This window comes from Nycticebus coucang, chromosome 7, assembly GCF_027406575.1.
Source record: "Nycticebus coucang isolate mNycCou1 chromosome 7, mNycCou1.pri, whole genome shotgun sequence".
Taxonomy (NCBI): domain Eukaryota; kingdom Metazoa; phylum Chordata; class Mammalia; order Primates; family Lorisidae; genus Nycticebus; species Nycticebus coucang.
Window position 1 is genome coordinate 123,958,029 of NC_069786.1, and position 16,336 is coordinate 123,974,364.

Sequence of the window (16,336 nt, forward strand, 5' to 3'; positions counted from 1 at the left end):
CTTCTCATCTCAGAACTCCCTCTACCTCCTGGACTTCTCATCTCAGAACTCCCTCTACCTCCTGGACTTCTCATCTCAGAACTCCCTCTACCTCCTATACTCTCATCTCAGAACTCCCTCTATCTCCTATACTCTCATCTCAGAACTCCCTCTACCTCCTATACTTATCATCTCAGAACTCCCTCTACCTCCTATACTCTCATCTCAGAACTCCCTCTACCTCCTATACTCTCATCTCAGAACTCCCTCTACCTCCTATACTCTCATCTCAGAACTCCCTCTACCTCCTATACTCTCATCTCAGAACTCCCTCTACCTCCTGTACTCTCATCTGAGAACTCCCTCTACCTCCTGTACTCTCATCTCAGAACTCCCTCTACCTCCTATACTCTCATCTCAAAACTCCCTCTACCTCCTATACTCTCATCTCAGAACTCCCTCTAACTCCTGGACTTCTCATCTCAGAACTCCCTCTACCTCCTGTACTTCTCATCTCAGAACTCCCTCTACCTCCTGGACTTCTCATCTCAGAACTCCCTCTACCTCCTGTACTTCTCATCTCAGAACTCCCTCTACCTCCTGGACTTCTCATCTCAGAACTCCCTCTACCTCCTGGACTTCTCATCTCAGAACTCCCTCTACCTCCTATACTCTCATCTCAGAACTCCCTCTATCTCCTATACTCTCTTCTCAGAACTCCCTCTACCTCCTATACTTATCATCTCAGAACTCCCTCTACCTCCTATACTCTCATCTCAGAACTCCCTCTACCTCCTATACTCTCATCTCAGAACTCCCTCTACCTCCTATACTCTCATCTCAGAACTCCCTCTACCTCCTATACTCTCATCTCAGAACTCCCTCTACCTCCTGTACTCTCATCTGAGAACTCCCTCTACCTCCTGTACTCTCATCTCAGAACTCCCTCTACCTCCTATACTCTCATCTCAGAACTCCCTCTACCTCCTATACTCTCATCTCAGAACTCCCTCTACTTCCTATACTTCTTATCTCAGAACTCCCTCTACCTCCTATACTCTCATCTCAGAACTCCCTCTACCTTCTGTACTCTCATCTCAGAACTCCCTCTACCTCCTGGTCTTCTCATCTCAGGACTCCCTCTAACTCCTGGACTTCTCATCTCAGAACTCCCTCTACCTCCTGGACTTCTCATCTCAGAACTCCCTCTACCTCCTATACTCTCATCTCAGAACTCCCTCTACCTCCAGTACTTCTCATCTCAGAACTCCCTCTACCTCCTGTACTTCTCATCTCAGAACTCCCTCTACCTCCAGTACTTCTCATCTCAGAACTCCCTCTACCTCCTGTACTTCTCATCTCAGAACTCCCTCTACCTCCTGGACTTCTCATCTCAGAACTCCCTCTACCTCCTGGACTTCTCATCTCAGAACTCCCTCTACCTCCTATACTCTCATCTCAGAACTCCCTCTATCTCCTATACTCTCATCTCAGAACTCCCTCTACCTCCTATACTCTCATCTCAGAACTCCCTCTACCTCCTATACTCTCATCTCAGAACTCCCTCTACCTCCTATACTCTCATCTCAGAACTCCCTCTACCTCCTATACTCTCATCTCAGAACTCCCTCTACCTCCTGTACTCTCATCTGAGAACTCCCTCTACCTCCTGTACTCTCATCTCAGAACTCCCTCTACCTCCTATACTCTCATCTCAGAACTCCCTCTACCTCCTATACTTATCATCTCAGAACTCCCTCTACCTCCTATACTCTCATCTCAGAACTCCCTCTACCTCCTGTACTTCTCATCTCAGAACTCCCTCTACCTCCTGGACTTCTCATCTCAGAACTCCCTCTACCTCCTGGACTTCTCATCTCAGAACTCCCTCTACCTCCTATACTCTCATCTCAGAACTCCCTCTACCTCCTATACTCTCATCTCAGAACTCCTTCTACCTCCTATACTTCTTATCTCAGAACTCCCTCTACCTCCTATACTCTCATCTCAGAACTCCCTCTACCTCCTGTACTCTAATCTCAGAACTCCCTCTACCTCCTATACTCTCATCTCAGAACTCCCTCTACCTCCTATACTCTCATCTCAGAACTCCTTCTACCTCCTATACTTCTTATCTCAGAACTCGCTCTACCTCCTATACTCTCGTCTCTGAACTCCCTCTACCTCCTGTACTTCTCATCTCAGAACTCCTTCTACCTCCTATACCTCTCATCTCAGAACTCCCTCTACCTCCTATACTCTCATCTCAGAACTCCCTCTACCTCCTATACTCTCATCTCAGAACTCCCTCTACCTCCTGGACTTCTCATCTCAGAACTCCCTCTACCTCCTGGACTTCTCATCTCAGAACTCCCTCTACCTCCTGGACTTCTCATCTCAGAACTCCCTCTACCTCCTGGACTTCTCATCTCAGAACTCCCTCTACCTCCTATACTCTCATCTCAGAACTCCCTCTATCTCCTATACTCTCATCTCAGAACTCCCTCTACCTCCTATACTTATCATCTCAGAACTCCCTCTACCTCCTATACTCTCATCTCAGAACTCCCTCTACCTCCTATACTCTCATCTCAGAACTCCCTCTACCTCCTATACTCTCATCTCAGAACTCCCTCTATCTCCTATACTCTCATCTCAGAACTCCCTCTACCTCCTATACTTATCATCTCAGAACTCCCTCTACCTCCTATACTCTCATCTCAGAACTCCCTCTACCTCCTATACTCTCATCTCAGAACTCCCTCTACCTCCTATACTCTCATCTCAGAACTCCCTCTACCTCCTGGACTTCTCATCTCAGAACTCCCTCTACCTCCTATACTCTCATCTCAGAACTCCCTCCACCTCCTATACTCTCATCTCAGAACTCCCTCTACCTCCTATACTCTCATCTCAGAACTCCCTCCACCTCCTATACTCTCATCTCAGAACTCCCTCTACCTCCTATACTCTCATTTCAGAACTCCCTCTACGTCCTATACTCTCATCTCAGAACTCCCTCTACCTCCTATACTCTCATCTCAGAACTCCCTCTACCTCCTATACTCTCATTTCAGAACTCCCTCTACGTCCTATACTCTCATCTCAGAACTCCCTCTACCTCCTATACTCTCATTTCAGAACTCCCTCTACCTCCTATACTCTCATTTCAGAACTCCCTCTACGTCCTATACTCTCATCTCAGAACTCCCTCTACCTCCTATACTCTCATTTCAGAACTCCCTCTACCTCCTATACTCTCATCTCAGAACTCCCTCTACCTCCTATACTCTCATCTCAGAACTCCCTCTACCTCCTGGACTTCTCATCTCAGAACTCCCTCTACCTCCTATACTCTCATCTCAGAACTCCCTCCACCTCCTATACTCTCATCTCAGAACTCCCTCTACCTCCTATACTCTCATCTCAGAACTCCCTCCACCTCCTATACTCTCATCTCAGAACTCCCTCTACCTCCTATACTCTCATTTCAGAACTCCCTCTATGTCCTATACTCTCATCTCAGAACTCCCTCTACCTCCTATACTCTCATCTCAGAACTCCCTCTACCTCCTATACTCTCATTTCAGAACTCCCTCTACGTCCTATACTCTGATCTCAGAACTCCCTCTACCTCCTATACTCTCATTTCAGAACTCCCTCTACGTCCTATACTCTCATCTCAGAACTCCCTCTACCTCCTATACTCTCATCTCAGAACTCCCTCTACCTCCTATACTCTCATTTCAGAACTCCCTCTACGTCCTATACTCTCATCTCAGAACTCCCTCTACCTCCTATGCTCTCATCTGAGAACTCCCTGTGCCTCCTGTACTCTCGTCTCAGAACTCCCTCTACCTCCTATACTCTCATCTCAGAACTCCCTCTACCTCCTATACTCTCATCTCAGAACTCCCTCTACCTCCTATACTCTCATCTCAGAACTCCCTCTACCTCCTATACTTATCATCTCAGAACTCCCTCTACCTCCTGGACTTCTCATCTCAGAACTCCCTCTATCTCCTGGACTTCTCATCTCAGAACTCCCTCTACCTCCTGGACTTCTCATCTCAGAACTCCCTCTACCTCCTATACTCTCATCTCAGAACTCCCTCTATCTCCTATACTCTCATCTCAGAACTCCCTCTACCTCCTATACTTATCATCTCAGAACTCCCTCTACCTCCTATACTCTCATCTCAGAACTCCCTCTATCTCCTATACTCTCATCTCAGAACTCCCTCTACCTCCTATACTCTCATCTCAGAACTCCCTCTACCTCCTATGCTCTCATCTGAGAACTCCCTCTGCCTCCTATACTCTCGTCTCAGAACTCCCTCTACCTCCTATACTCTCGTCTCAGAACTCCCTCTACCTCCTATACTCTCATCTCAGAACTCCCTCTACCTCCTATACTCTCATCTCAGAACTCCCTCTACCTCCTATACTCTCATCTCAGAACTCCCTCTACCTCCTGGACTTCTCATCTCAGAACTCCCTCTACCTCCTGGACTTCTCATCTCAGAACTCCCTCTACCTCCTATACTCTCATCTCAGAACTCCCTCTACCTCCTATACTCTCATCTCAGAACTCCCTCTACCTCCTGGACTTCTCATCTCAGAACTCCCTCTACCTCCTGGACTTCTCATCTCAGAACTCCCTCTACCTCCTATACTCTCATCTCAGAACTCCCTCTACCTCCTATACTCTCATCTCAGAACTCCCTCTACCTCCTATACTCTCATCTCAGAACTCCCTCTACCTCCTATACTCTCATCTCAGAACTCCGTCTACCTCCTGGACTTCTCATCTCAGAACTCCATCTACCTCCTGGACTTCTCATCTCAGAACTCCCTCTACCTCCTATACTCTCATCTAAGAACTCCCTCTACCTCCTATACTCTCACTCAGAACTCCCTCAACCTCCTGTACTTCTCATCTCACAACTCCCTCTACCTCCTATACTCTCATCTCACAACTCCCTCTACCTCCTATACTCTCATCTCACAACTCCCTCTACCTCCTATACTCTCATCTCAGAACTCCCTCTACCTCCTGTACTTCTCATCTCACAACTCCCTCTACCTCCTGGACTCTCATCTCAGAACTCCCTCTACCTCCTATACTCTCATCTCAGAACTCCCTCTCCCTCCTATACTCTCATCTCAGAACTCCCTCTACCTCCTATACTCTCATCTCAGAACTCCCTCTACCTCCTATACTCTCATCTCAGAACTCCCTCTACCTCCTATACTTCTCATCTCAGAACTCCCTCTACCTCCTATACTCTCATCTCAGAACTCCCTCTACCTCCTATACTTCTCATCTCAGAACTCCCTCTACCTCCTATACTCTCATCTCAGAACTCCCTCTACCTCCTATACTCTCATCTCAGAACTCCCTCTACCTCCTATACTCTCATCTCAGAACTCCCTCTACCTCCTATACTCTCATCTCAGAACTCCCTCTAACTCCTGTACTTCTCATCTCAGAACTTCCTCTACCTCCTATACTCTCATCTCAGAACTCCCTCTACCTCCTATACTTATCATCTCAGAACTCCCTCTACCTCCTATACTCTCATCTCAGAACTCCCTCTACCTCCTGGACTTCTCATCTCAGAACTCCCTCTACCTCCTGGACTTCTCATCTCAGAACTCCCTCTACCTCCTGGACTTCTCATCTCAGAACTCCCTCTACCTCCTATACTCTCATCTCAGAACTCCCTCTACCTCCTATACTTATCATCTCAGAACTCCCTCTACCTCCTGGACTTCTCATCTCAGAACTCCCTCTACCTCCTATACTCTCATCTCAGAACTCCTTCTACCTCCTATACTTCTTATCTCAGAAATCCCTCTACCTCCTATACTCTCATCTCAGAACTCCCTCTACCTCCTGTACTCTAATCTCAGAACTCCCTCTACCTCCTATACTCTCATCTCAGAACTCCCTCTACCTCCTATACTCTCATCTCAGAACTCCTTCTACCTCCTATACTTCTTATCTCAGAACTCGCTCTACCTCCTATACTCTCGTCTCTGAACTCCCTCTACCTCCTGTACTTTTCATCTCAGAACTCCTTCTACCTCCTATACCTCTCATCTCAGAACTCCCTCTACCTCCTATACTCTCATCTCAGAACTCCCTCTACCTCCTATACTCTCATCTCAGAACTCCCTCTATCTCCTGTACTCTAATCTCAGAACTCCCTCTACCTCCTGGACTTCTCATCTCAGAACTCCCTCTATCTCCTGGACTTCTCATCTCAGAACTCCCTCTACCTCCTGTACTTCTCATCTCAGAACTCCCTCTACCTCCTGTACTTCTCATCTCAGAACTCCCTCTACCTCCTGGACTTCTCATCTCAGAACTCCCTCTACCTCCTGGACTTCTCATCTCAGAAGTCCCTCTACCTCCTATACTCTCATCTCAGAACTCCCTCTACCTCCTATACTTATCATCTCAGAACTCCCTCTACCTCCTATTCTCTCATCTCAGAACTCCCTCTACCTCCTATACTCTCATCTCAGAACTCCCTCTACCTCCTATACTCTCATCTCAGAACTCCCTCTACCTCCTGGACTTCTCATCTCAGAACTCCCTCTACCTCCTATACTCTCATTTCAGAACTCCCTCTACGTCCTATACTCTCATCTCAGAACTCCCTCTACCTCCTATGCTCTCATCTGAGAACTCCCTCTGCCTCCTGTACTCTCGTCTCAGAACTCCCTCTACCTCCTATACTCTCATCTCAGAACTCCCTCTACCTCCTATACTCTCATCTCAGAACTCCCTCTACCTCCTATACTCTCATCTCAGAACTCCCTCTACCTCCTATACTTATCATCTCAGAACTCCCTCTACCTCCTGGACTTCTCATCTCAGAACTCCCTCTACCTCCTATACTCTCATCTCAGAACTCCTTCTACCTCCTATACTTCTTATCTCAGAACTCGCTCTACCTCCTATACTCTCGTCTCTGAACTCCCTCTACCTCCTGTACTTCTCATCTCAGAACTCCTTCTACCTCCTATACCTCTCATCTCAGAACTCCCTCTACCTCCTATACTCTCATCTCAGAACTCCCTCTACCTCCTATACTCTGATCTCAGAACGCCCTCTACCTCCTATACTCTCATCTCAGAACTCCCTCTACCTCCTGGACTTCTCATCTCAGAACTCCCTCTACCTCCTGGACTTCTCATCTCAGAACTCCCTCTACCTCCTATACTCTCATCTCAGAACTCCCTCTACCTCCTATACTCTCATCTCAGAACTCCCTCTACCTCCTGTACTTCTCATCTCAGAACTCCCTCTACCTCCTGGACTTCTCATCTCAGAACTCCCTCTACCTCCTATACTCTCATCTCAGAACTCCCTCTACCTCCTATACTCTCATCTCAGAACTCCCTCTACCTCCTATACTCTCATCTCAGAACTCCCTCTACCTCCTATACTCTCATCTCAGAACTCCGTCTACCTCCTGGACTTCTCATCTCAGAACTCCCTCTACCTCCTGGACTTCTCATCTCAGAACTCCCTCTACCTCCTATACTCTCATCTAAGAACTCCCTCTACCTCCTATACTCTCACTCAGAACTCCCTCAACCTCCTGTACTTCTCATCTCACAACTCCCTCTACCTCCTATACTCTCATCTCACAACTCCCTCTACCTCCTATACTCTCATCTCACAACTCCCTCTACCTCCTATACTCTCATCTCAGAACTCCCTCTACCTCCTATACTTATCATCTCACAACTCCCTCTACCTCCTATACTCTCATCTCAGAACTCCCTCTACCTCCTATACTTATCATCTCAGAACTCCCTCTACCTCCTATACTCTCATCTCAGAACTCCCTCTACCTCCTGTACTTCTCATCTCAGAACTCCCCTCTACCTCCTATACTCTCATCTCAGAACTCCCTCTACCTCCTGTACTCTCATCTCAGAACTCCCTCTACCTCCTGTACTTCTCATCTCAGAACTCCCTCTACCTCCTGGACTTCTCATCTCAGAACTCCTTCTACCTCCTATACTCTCATCTCAGAACTCCCTCTACCTCCAGTACTTCTCATCTCAGAACTCCCTCTACCTCCTGTACTTCTCATCTCAGAACTCCCTCTACCTCCTATACTCTCATCTCAGAACTCCCTCTAACTCCTGGACTTCTCATCTCAGAACTCCCTCTACCTCCTGTACTTCTCATCTCAGAACTCCCTCTACCTCCTGGACTTCTCATCTCAGAACTCCCTCTACCTCCTGTACTTCTCATCTCAGAACTCCCTCTACCTCCTGGACTTCTCATCTCAGAACTCCCTCTACCTCCTGGACTTCTCATCTCAGAACTCCCTCTACCTCCTATACTCTCATCTCAGAACTCCCTCTATCTCCTATACTCTCATCTCAGAACTCCCTCTACCTCCTATACTTATCATCTCAGAACTCCCTCTACCTCCTATACTCTCATCTCAGAACTCCCTCTACCTCCTATACTCTCATCTCAGAACTCCCTCTACCTCCTATACTCTCATCTCAGAACTCCCTCTACCTCCTGTACTCTCATCTGAGAACTCCCTCTACCTCCTGTACTCTCATCTCAGAACTCCCTCTACCTCCTATACTCTCATCTCAGAACTCCCTCTACCTCCTATACTCTCATCTCAGAACTCCCTCTAACTCCTGGACTTCTCATCTCAGAACTCCCTCTACCTCCTGTACTTCTCATCTCAGAACTCCCTCTACCTCCTGGACTTCTCATCTCAGAACTCCCTCTACCTCCTGGACTTCTCATCTCAGAACTCCCTCTACCTCCTGGACTTCTCATCTCAGAACTCCCTCTACCTCCTGGACTTCTCATCTCAGAACTCCCTCTACCTCCTATACTCTCATCTCAGAACTCCCTCTATCTCCTATACTCTCTTCTCAGAACTCCCTCTACCTCCTATACTTATCATCTCAGAACTCCCTCTACCTCCTATACTCTCATCTCAGAACTCCCTCTACCTCCTATACTCTCATCTCAGAACTCCCTCTACCTCCTATACTCTCATCTCAGAACTCCCTCTACCTCCTATACTCTCATCTCAGAACTCCCTCTACCTCCTGTACTCTCATCTGAGAACTCCCTCTACCTCCTGTACTCTCATCTCAGAACTCCCTCTACCTCCTATACTCTCATCTCAGAACTCCCTCTACCTCCTATACTCTCATCTCAGAACTCCCTCTACTTCCTATACTTCTTATCTCAGAACTCCCTCTACCTCCTATACTCTCATCTCAGAACTCCCTCTACCTTCTGTACTCTCATCTCAGAACTCCCTCTACCTCCTGGACTTCTCATCTCAGGACTCCCTCTAACTCCTGGACTTCTCATCTCAGAACTCCCTCTACCTCCTGGACTTCTCATCTCAGAACTCCCTCTACCTCCTATACTCTCATCTCAGAACTCCCTCTACCTCCAGTACTTCTCATCTCAGAACTCCCTCTACCTCCTGTACTTCTCATCTCAGAACTCCCTCTACCTCCAGTACTTCTCATCTCAGAACTCCCTCTACCTCCTGTACTTCTCATCTCAGAACTCCCTCTACCTCCTGGACTTCTCATCTCAGAACTCCCTCTACCTCCTGGACTTCTCATCTCAGAACTCCCTCTACCTCCTATACTCTCATCTCAGAACTCCCTCTATCTCCTATACTCTCATCTCAGAACTCCCTCTACCTCCTATACTCTCATCTCAGAACTCCCTCTACCTCCTATACTCTCATCTCAGAACTCCCTCTACCTCCTGTACTCTCATCTCAGAACTCCCTCTACCTCCTATACTCTCATCTCAGAACTCCCTCTACCTCCTGTACTCTCATCTGAGAACTCCCTCTACCTCCTGTACTCTCATCTCAGAACTCCCTCTACCTCCTATACTCTCATCTCAGAACTCCCTCTACCTCCTATACTTATCATCTCAGAACTCCCTCTACCTCCTATACTCTCATCTCAGAACTCCCTCTACCTCCTGTACTTCTCATCTCAGAACTCCCTCTACCTCCTGGACTTCTCATCTCAGAACTCCCTCTACCTCCTGGACTTCTCATCTCAGAACTCCCTCTACCTCCTATACTCTCATCTCAGAACTCCCTCTACCTCCTATACTCTCATCTCAGAACTCCTTCTACCTCCTATACTTCTTATCTCAGAACTCCCTCTACCTCCTATACTCTCATCTCAGAACTCCCTCTACCTCCTGTACTCTAATCTCAGAACTCCCTCTACCTCCTATACTCTCATCTCAGAACTCCCTCTACCTCCTATACTCTCATCTCAGAACTCCTTCTACCTCCTATACTTCTTATCTCAGAACTCGCTCTACCTCCTATACTCTCGTCTCTGAACTCCCTCTACCTCCTGTACTTCTCATCTCAGAACTCCTTCTACCTCCTATACCTCTCATCTCAGAACTCCCTCTACCTCCTATACTCTCATCTCAGAACTCCCTCTACCTCCTATACTCTCATCTCAGAACTCCCTCTACCTCCTGGACTTCTCATCTCAGAACTCCCTCTACCTCCTGTACTTCTCATCTCAGAACTCCCTCTACCTCCTGGACTTCTCATCTCAGAACTCCCTCTACCTCCTGGACTTCTCATCTCAGAACTCCCTCTACCTCCTATACTCTCATCTCAGAACTCCCTCTATCTCCTATACTCTCATCTCAGAACTCCCTCTACCTCCTATACTTATCATCTCAGAACTCCCTCTACCTCCTATACTCTCATCTCAGAACTCCCTCTACCTCCTATACTCTCATCTCAGAACTCCCTCTACCTCCTATACTCTCATCTCAGAACTCCCTCTACCTCCTATACTCTCATCTCAGAACTCCCTCTACCTCCTGTACTCTCATCTGAGAACTCCCTCTACCTCCTGTACTCTCATCTCAGAACTCCCTCTACCTCCTATACTCTCATCTCAGAACTCCCTCTACCTCCTATACTCTCATCTCAGAACTCCCTCTACCTCCTGGACTTCTCATCTCAGAACTCCCTCTACCTCCTATACTCTCATCTCAGAACTCCCTCTAACTCCTGGACTTCTCATCTCAGAACTCCCTCTACCTCCTGTACTTCTCATCTCAGAACTCCCTCTACCTCCTGGACTTCTCATCTCAGAACTCCCTCTACCTCCTGTACTTCTCATCTCAGAACTCCCTCTACCTCCTGGACTTCTCATCTCAGAACTCCCTCTACCTCCTGGACTTCTCATCTCAGAACTCCCTCTACCTCCTCTACTCTCATCTCAGAACTCCCTCTATCTCCTATACTCTCATCTCAGAACTCCCTCTACCTCCTATACTTATCATCTCAGAACTCCCTCTACCTCCTATACTCTAATCTCAGAACTCCCTCTACCTCCTATACTCTCATCTCAGAACTCCCTCTACCTCCTATACTCTCATCTCAGAACTCCCTCTACCTACTATACTTCTCATCTCAGAACTCCCTCTACCTCCTATACTCTCATCTCAGAACTCCCTCTACCTCCTGGACTTCTCATCTCAGAACTCCCTCTACCTCCTATACTCTCATTTCAGAACTCCCTCTACGTCCTATACTCTCATCTCAGAACTCCCTCTACCTCCTATGCTCTCATCTGAGAACTCCCTCTGCCTCCTGTACTCTCGTCTCAGAACTCCCTCTCCCTCCTATACTCTCATCTCAGAACTCCCTCTGCCTCCTGTACTCTCGTCTCAGAACTCCCTCTACCTCCTATACTCTCATCTCAGAACTCCCTCTACCTCCTATACTCTCATCTCAGAACTCCCTCTACCTCCTATACTCTCATCTCAGAACTCCCTCTACCTCCTATACTTATCATCTCAGAACTCCCTCTACCTCCTGGACTTCTCATCTCAGAACTCCCTCTACCTCCTATACTCTCATCTCAGAACTCCTTCTACCTCCTATACTTCTTATCTCAGAACTCGCTCTACCTCCTATACTCTCGTCTCTGAACTCCCTCTACCTCCTGTACTTCTCATCTCAGAACTCCTTCTACCTCCTATACCTCTCATCTCAGAACTCCCTCTACCTCCTATACTCTCATCTCAGAACTCCCTCTACCTCCTATACTCTCATCTCAGAACTCCCTCTGCCTCCTGTACTCTCATCTCAGAACTCCCTCTACCTCCTGGACTTCTCATCTCAGAACTCCCTCTATCTCCTGGACTTCTCATCTCAGAACTCCCTCTACCTCCTGGACTTCTCATCTCAGAACTCCCTCTACCTCCTATACTCTCATCTCAGAACTCCCTCTACCTCCTGTACTTCTCATCTCAGAACTCCCTCTACCTCCTATTCTCTCATCTCAGAACTCCCTCTACCTCCTATACTTCTCATCTCAGAACTCCCTCTACTTCTTATACCTCTCATCTCAGAACTCCCTCTACCTCCTGTACTTCTCATCTCAGAACTCCCTCTACCTCCTATTCTCTCATCTCAGAACTCCCTCTACCTCCTATACTTCTCATCTCAGAACTCCCTCTACCTCCTATACCTCTCATCTCAGAACTCCCTATACCTCCCAAACTTCGCATCTCAGAACGCCCTATACCCCCTATACTTCTTATCTCAGAACTCCCTATACCTCTTACTTCTCATCTCAGAATTTCTCATACTTCTTACATTTCTTATCTTGAAGTTCTCATACGAAACTTCTTATTTCTTAACAAACTTCGTACATTCTCTCTTTTATTCTTCAAATTTCCAACACCCTTCCCAAAATTCCCAACACTCTATGGCAAAATTTCACTTACGGTATTTACTTGCTAAAGGCATCCCTTACTGTCACTCTATTTCTTTAAGCAGCTTCTTTTACTCGCGTGTCTTAGCTTTCTTACAAGACTTCACTTCCCCTGTTGTTTCTTCACCAACCCCCTTAGTAATATTCTTTCTTCCTCAATCTTTCCCTTTCAAACAGAACTCTTAACTGCCAGTAAGGGACTTGGGGGTGGGGGGGTCAGTGCCTCTCCAAAACTACTTCCTGCTGTAAATGGGTGAAGATACAGGGGAAAGAGTTAAAGGTTCCTTTCTTATCATCTACCAAAGCCTACTCCCAAGTATTTCCTTTTTCTTCCATGTCCACTATCCAGTTCTCTTTGCCTTTTGTTGGGCTACGACCTGGGGCCTCGTCGGAGCCGGACACTAGGTCTCCAGACCAGGCCCACTCAGCTTCTAGATGTGGACTGCTGTGCCAGCTTACTCAAGGGAGGTCTTGTTCGGGTCTTGGGTGCCAAAGCACCTTAGAAGTTACAGTCTATATTAGTAGGAGCAAGCATCTCAGCAGCAGTCTTAGTAGGAGCATTGATCAGGCGTCCTCCAAGCAAGAAGCAGAGCCAAAGGAGGAGCCTCCACTAGCTTCTCCCAAGGCTATTTATACAAGTGATACCCACAGGTGTGGAGACTGATATGCAGTAATGTCGGTGTTCTCGTCTCATGCTCTGTAACTAGAGACCAGTGATATTAAATCCCTTCCCCAGTCCCTTATCGCCAAGGTGTTTCTTTCCAGGTGTCTCCTACAAAGTTGCTGGAAATGTTGATGCCTCTGTGGTCTCTGACAGCACTGGACACTAACAATTTCTGTGTGTATGATGGGCAGGACATGAACTATTCATTTTATAGTCATTGCTCACTTACTGTGATCCATTTTCCTTGGTGTTTCTACATCTGTACCTGCCTGGCTCACAAGATGAAATTGCAGATTTGTTCTTTACATGGACCAGTTGGATTCTTCTGCATTACCTTGCTAATAGGCTGCATCCCTCACTTGTATGACTGACTTGATATCTTATTAGTAAGGAAACTGGGCTACAGAGTTGTTATGAAATAGGACTGATTTATCTTGACTACTAAAAGCTTGTGTTCTACCTATCTAATGGTACTCTGTTTTTGAAATAGAGCCCAAAAGATATTTATGCATTCTCACATTGGCTATGGTCATGTCTTCCTTCTCATTAAGTGTGCATTCATGAGAAGTTGAACACCTTAATTTTTCTTTTTGTTTCCTTAAATAGAATTTTGGCCACTTAGGGACTAGGATTATAAATTTTTATTCTTTGCTATACCTCCAGTGTCTGGTACAGAGACTTGCATGCATTTGGCACATGATAAATATTTATCTAATAGATAAGTGGATGAAGTAATCACTGAATTATTGCTCTGTGAGAAAGGATAATTCGTTTCTGAGAAACCAAAACATTGGGCAAACTATATTATTCCTATAAGATTAGGTCCTGAAACCTGCTAGGAAATCAAGGCCGAAAAGTACAAATCTAGGAATCATTCTGATAAAAAGACTTATAGAAACCATGAGAATGGAGGTCCTTGAGTGTATGTATGTATATGTATATATATATCAGGGGAAAATAGAGGAAGAGTGAACAGCAGGCAGTGGGGAGTTGGAAGGAGGAAAGACGTGTTCAGAGAGTGAGGCGTCCCTTGGGAGCAGGAGTGGTAGGTGGTGGGGAAGTGGACCTGGGAGGAGAAGGGGTGCAAATGAAAAGAGACCTTTGGATTCGGCCAGAAGTAAGGGAAAGTGTAACATGAGCCTGGATATACAGTGGGAAGTAAGACTGCGAAATTCTTTTTTGTTTATACTCTTTATCACTAATGATTCCAATTGAGGGAGACCTTTTATTAAGCAAGGATGTACCTGGTTTTTATTTTCTGTTACGTATGGCCCAGCATCTTAGGACACTGTCTGCACTGACATTTAAGGTTTTATTTTGTGGTTTCTTACAAGCCGAGTCCATATTTTTCCACTGCTCCTATTATAGGTAATGATATTTGATCTATATATGTCTCTCATATATATAGATCTCAATAAATACATATACATATATCTCATATATATGTATGTGTATATGTATGTATGCATGTGTATGTGTGTTGTATAAATAGGGGAATGGCAAAAAAGTCATAGTAGGTGGAGAATTGAGCATTAACTTGAGCTCCATTGTGAAAAATATAGATCATTGCTCTAAAGTTATTTGGGACCATTTCAGTTGAAACGTCATTGAATTTTCTAGTTCATAAGAATGCTATAGAGCTACAATAATAACAACCCTCGTCAATAAAGAAACTTGGGTTGTGCTAATATCTGGGTGTGCATGTACATTCATGTGTGTGTATGGCTAATTACATACGTGTGTATATGTGCATATGCACACACATAGATGTATGCGTGCTTTTTCTAGGCACTGCTTTGGTGTGATGTTGATAAGAATTCCTATGGGGGTATGGGAAGTACATTTGAACCTTATTAAAATGCTACTATTTGCAAAGGAAATAATTTTTACCTAAATGAGATTACTTTATAGAAATGAAAATAGTAACCACCATTTATTCAGCACATTTTTTTTTTCTTACACTTCTCACAGTAACCCTGGCAAAGACGTGTTATCATTCCCAGTTTACAGTGAAAAAATTGAAGTTCAGAAAGTTTAAGTGATTTGCTCTCCATCACAGAGCTGGTAAGTAGGAGAATCCTGCCCGTCTTTACTCTAAAACCCATGCATTGTCCAGTGTGCTGTCTGAGTTAGAATCCTCACAGTATTAGGGTAAATTACTTATTTGATTTGAAGGCCAAGAAATCTCCATGCAGAAAACAGAAACCAGTAGGTGAGAACTTTTTAAATATCCTGTCCCTTAATTTGCCTATTTATCCATATCTACCTGATATATTTTTGTCTTTCTGTTAAAAATAAAAGGATCTTCCCTCCACACACTTGATTTTTTTTTTTTTATCACTTTCATCTTTAGTCTGTGTCTCTGTCACCCTCTTTTTTTATTACCTTTTTCCCATGAATATAAACTGTTCTCTCCTGCCTCGGTCCTTTTAGTATTGCCATAAAGGAGTACATGAGGCTGTGTAATTTATTAAACAAAAGGAAAAGGTTTATTTAGCTCACAGTTCTACTGGCTCTAAGTTTTACTTGATGTTAGCCAAAGGCCAAGAGGCAGTGCTGTAAGTTTCAACATTAGGCATCTGGCCAGAGCCTCAGGCTGCTTCCTCTCTCTGTGGAAGGTGAATGGGAGCTGCCCCTGCAGAGATCACATGGCAGGAGAGGAAGCAAAAGAGACTGGGGAGGTAGGGGGCACCACTCCCTGGGAGGGCGTTCATCTATTTGTGAGGTATCCACCCCTGTGGCCCAAACACCTCCCATTAGGCTCCACCTCCTACTTCAAGGATCACATTTTAGCATGTGATTTGGGGAGGCAAACATCCAAATGATAGCACTCCCTAAAGCAGATGCCTTCTTTATGAGTAATTGCATAACAGACTGCACCAAGCCTGTGGA

The 16,336-nt window shown here is 45.8% G+C and overlaps 1 protein-coding gene across 4 annotated transcripts in view; it reads left to right on the forward strand.

Moving 5' to 3' along the window:
- RHBDD1 (rhomboid domain containing 1) overlaps window positions 1-16,336 on the forward strand; it is a 224,119-nt gene that overhangs the window by 52,037 nt on the left and 155,746 nt on the right. For 3 of the 4 annotated variants that reach the window (XM_053597932.1, XM_053597935.1, XM_053597934.1), the window contains exon 2: window positions 15,416-15,512. The gene's annotated coding sequence lies outside the window, so the exon portion shown is untranslated. The remainder of the gene's footprint in view (window positions 1-15,415; window positions 15,513-16,336) is intronic. The other variant, XM_053597933.1, reaches the window with a different exon arrangement.